Source organism: Mus caroli, chromosome 14 (assembly GCF_900094665.2).
Source record: "Mus caroli chromosome 14, CAROLI_EIJ_v1.1, whole genome shotgun sequence".
Classification (NCBI taxonomy): domain Eukaryota; kingdom Metazoa; phylum Chordata; class Mammalia; order Rodentia; family Muridae; genus Mus; species Mus caroli.
The window spans coordinates 25,097,188-25,101,922 of record NC_034583.1 but is presented as its reverse complement, the minus strand read 5'-3'; positions in this window follow the sequence as shown (position 1 = coordinate 25,101,922).

The window sequence follows — 4,735 nt, the reverse complement described above, 5'->3', positions numbered from 1 at the left end:
GAGAGAGAGAGAGAGAGAGAGAGAGAGAGAGAGAGAGAGAGAGAGAGAATAGCAAAGAGAAGCCTACAGGCTTAATGCTGGTCAATGGACACTGTATTAGTTACCTTCTCATTTCTGTTCTTTTTAAGTACCTGACAATGGCAATGTAAGGACACTTATGCACTCATGGTTTGAGTGTATAGCCATCACAATGAGGAGGCACAGTGGCAGGAGCAGGAGGCAGTGATCACATTGGATCCACCAGGGAGCAGAGAGGTGGGAGCTGAGGCCAGATCACTGTCTTCTAACTCAGCCTGGGACCTCAGCTCACATCCTCCATAGGAACTCTCTCTTAGTTAATTAAGCCTTTTAGGAAATAATCTCAGAGATCTACCCAGAGGTATGCTTCCATGGTAAATCTAATCCCATCAAGTTGACGACCTTAGCCGTTGTAGACTGTACCACTGTCAACAGGCTGTTCTTAAGCCAGCCAGGCCACCATTACTAACAAGTGGGTATGCTCTTTGGCATGCAAAATTTACTTCTGGGGGTGGGGGGCTTCTTTTCAAACAAACTACCCTAATGTGCAAATACCCTTATAATGGTGAAAAATTAAGCTGGGACAGTAGCCCATGCTTCCAAAACTGTAAGGTTGGTGTTCATTGCTTCAAGGTTCTTGGCTTCTTACTCAGGAGTTGAAGTCCCACATTAATTGGCAAAAATTCCAAGTAAACTTTATTTAAAGCAAGGCAATTGAAAATGTCAGAGGACACTGCAGAGGAGCCATGAGCCACAGGAGTGGAAATACTGGAGAGCCCCCATTATTGTTTGGAGCTTTCTTTTAAGAGGTTTAAGAGAAGGCGGTTATTATTATGACATGGTTCTCTGGTTTGATTGACAGATTAGGTCAAGCAATAATTTTTCTACTCTGTATATCCCTTCCCATAATACACCTGATTTTAATTATATGCATGCCCAATTATGCATAGGCCTAACAAAGCAATTGAGGATTTTCCCAATGCACTTACTTGAGGACATATCTTTTCCTTACCGTAATTGCCCAAAACAGTTTAAGCTGGATCTGCCTTTCTAATTTTTGTACCCAGGTACACTGAGGATATATTTGAAAAGAAACTTTCTAAGTTTTATTTTTAAGAGTGGAAAAGTTTGTTTCGATGCCCAGAGGGAGTTGTAAGTATAACCCAATGCAAGTGCAGGTCTGAGGTTACACGGTACATTGGGTACATATGTGTGTTCATAGTCTAAGCAGTCAAAGGAGCCAGGTATCCACGTGTACTGTTGGGGGGGTGGGGGTGAAGATGTGCATCAACTAATTCAAGTCAAGTCCCAGACTACCAACTACTCCTGGGGTCTGCATGCCTCAATCCAAGAAATAAGAAGACTGAGGTAGAAGGATTGAGAGAGTTTAAGACAAGCCTGGAGCACATAAGTAATTCAAGGCAAGCCTGAATACCAGAAACTAGAGAGATGAAGAAATAGAAATAACTCAAATGATCAAAGACTCGTATACACACAGTATATATTACAACTAATCAAATATTTTTACAAAACTATAACATGGAGAAAGACATTTTACAGGTAAAATAGTGTGTAAAACTTGTTAACACAGCATTTCAAATACACGTGAAATAAAGCTACATCAATCACAGGATTCTGCTGTAATTTCATGGAGACACAGACTTCTTTTTCCTCCCCCAAATTGTCTATATTTTTCAAACTCTTACTATGCACCATTGGTCTTACTGGTAAAAGAGCTCTTGGCACAGCCTTTCTCAGTCACCCCCAGTAGTGCTATCCATAGGTCCGATTGTGCTCAGGACCAGCTGGTCTTAGCCCCTTTGTGACTTCTGCCTACAGAAAAGCATCCCTTGAAAATGGCGGTGACTGTAAGGCATGGGGTCAAGCTAAGCTCTCTATAGTTGTCCCTGGCTTTTGAGGTTGTATCCTATTTTGCTGAAAAACAACTTGCCAAGGCTCCATTTGTGTCAAACTTGGGACTTAGGTCCTCTCTGGCACCATTATCTACCACCAATCTGCATCCTCCCGGTTCTGCATCCTTCCATTGCCGTCTACTCTGAGTGTTGCCTGCTCTGAGAAGTTGGGAGCAGCTTTTAGCTCTCCTGGCCTGGTGATTCTGGGTGCAGAGTTACCCCCCAGTGTTCCCAAAGGTTCTCTGGCCAATTACTTGTGCTCAACGCTGCAGGGCCCTCTTTGGTCATCTTTGCAAGAAGCCGAGAGACAAGAGCACCTGAGCCTAGGGAAGCAGTTGGCAGATTGAGCTCATGAACTGATTGTAAGCTCTAATTAAAGTTGGGGGTGGGGTTCTGTGGGAGAACACAGAGCCCAGGATCAAAAATAAATAGACAGGAGAAAGTAAGCTACACTGGCCTGGAGGGGCGGCCTCCTGAAAGGATGAGCCCTGCCATAAACTTCTGGCTGACACCCTGGGGATCCGGGCTGTACTTGAGGCCTGAAGCAAGATCCTAAGTTTTGGAGTCCTAAAATGCGGCCCGGGAGTCTTGGCTCCTTTCCTAGCCAGCTGAGTATGGTATCTGCTCGGCTCCCTTCGAAGCAGGGTAGGACAGGGGTATATGACAGCACTGTCAGCTGTGACTGCACACAGTTGGGATATGGAACATATGGCTAGAAACTCCATCCCAGAGCCAGGCTTCTCGGGCCCCACATTGTTGATATGAGAACTTCCTGGACCTCACTTTCCGCAGGATAATGATAAGATCTGTTTAGCACCAACTAAGCTGACAAACCTGCAAGGTGATTGGACCACTGAGTGCCACACAGAGCATTACCATGTGGCCTAGTATAGTGCTTACAGATGTGAAGGATACCCCACAGTGATGTTCCCTGACCTCAGACCTTACTGACTTTCCCATCAGCTCAGAAGCAGCACATCTCTGTGCTTCCCTCATGGTTCCTCCTGGCCCCAAGTGTAGTTGTCTTTGATTTGACTCACTCCCAAGCCTGTGGCTCAGAAACTGACAACCTGGAACTCCCTGACCTGGAGCTCATCTCCCATGTCCCTTTGCTTCATGGGGCAGAGATGGGGGTTCATGAACCTCTGCACCAAGCTGGCTGCAACCTCAACATTCGTGGGCTTCTCTCCAGACACCGACAAAGCCATACTAGCAACAAAAAGTGCTGGGTCCCAGTTCCTCTACACACACAGTCGCCTCCCTAGTTGCTTGAGGTTATAGGGATCGAATGTTTTTTTGGAGTCCAAAAGAAAGATATTTAGCATGTCAGTAGCCATTCATAAAAGAACTAAGCACAGATCCACCGTATTAATTTATGTGGGCTGCTAGAAACCTCTTTAGACTCCTGTTTTATTTTTGAGGAGCCACTACTCTCTGTGGTCCAAAAGCTTCCTGTGTCTGCATCAGCAGTTAGGAACCAGTCTTCTGTGCTTGTTTCTGCAAATGCTGCTTAGAACAAGGTCTCCAGGGTAGGAGAAGATGGGAGGCTTCAACCCATTCCTCTGAGGATAGGGACATAGCTGTTCTGACTCTCACGGCTTGGAAAAAATCCTGATAGGCCCTTCATCAGTCAGGTCTGATGAACTGACTGCCAACCATGTAATGTTCACGAACAGGCGCCCAGGGAGAGACATACACATTGACCAAACAGGAGAAGATCTCAGAGTCTACCTAAGCTCATCCAACTGAAGCAGACAGGTTGCCCCGAGGTGGAAAGGACCCATCCGTGACATGTTGCCTCTCACTGGTCCTGATCAAGTACAACTGTTCTAAGTGTGGATCAGAGTCTGAACCTGCTGAGATTTACAGACTTGTGTGTCCCAGAACAAAGAATTGGACCAGTGACACATTGATATTATAGAAATAGATATATTTCATTAAAGAAGAGAAAGGCACTCTTGAGAAAAGTAGTGGACTAGATGGTCAGGACAGGTCAAAAATCCCTGGTCACAAGCATCCTAGCTCTTTATATGTCATTTACAGAGTTTCTGGCTTCTCCTGAAGCAGAGATCTCAGGCATTTCTCATATATCCTGTTTTGATATGTGTAGTCATCAGTTGGGGGAAAATTCCAGGCTTTCTCTGCCAACCAAACCAGCTTCCTTCATACTTTTTTTGTTTCTTCCAGGCCTTGATGACCTTGATGACCTTCATCTTAAAGCCTTTCTCTCTCTATGCTCTACAATCCTGCCACATCACAGCTCTTAACCCATGTCATATCAACCCTATGGCTCAGTGGGGTCTTCTGCTTTTGTTCAAAGAAAGCCAGATTTTTGTCCTTTTCAAGTGAATCATTTGGGAGGGGGGGTTGTAGGAATTAAATATTTGCTTATACCCAATATAAAAATTTAGGTGAGTGGCTACAGTAAAAGGCAAATGAATTAGCCAGGTGATGGGTGACTCACACCTATAATCCAGCACTTGGGAGGCAGAGGCAGGCAGATCTCTGAGTTGTAGGCCAGCCTGGTATATACATCATAAGTTCCAAGACAGCCAGGGATACCCAGAGAAACCCTGTCTCAAAAAACAAACAACAACAACAACAATAACAACAAAAGGCAAATAAATTCAAAAACCTTTCCTATGATTTCCTTGTGATCAGCTTAGTGCCCTAAACTTCCTTTCCACAGAAGTTAGACTCAGAAGCCAGTGTTCATTGCACAAGAAGTGGTTTTCCAGTTTGCCCTTCATCTGGTCTACCTCTCAGGAGTCACTGGTGTTGAGACGCTGTCTCTCCCTCTCCCT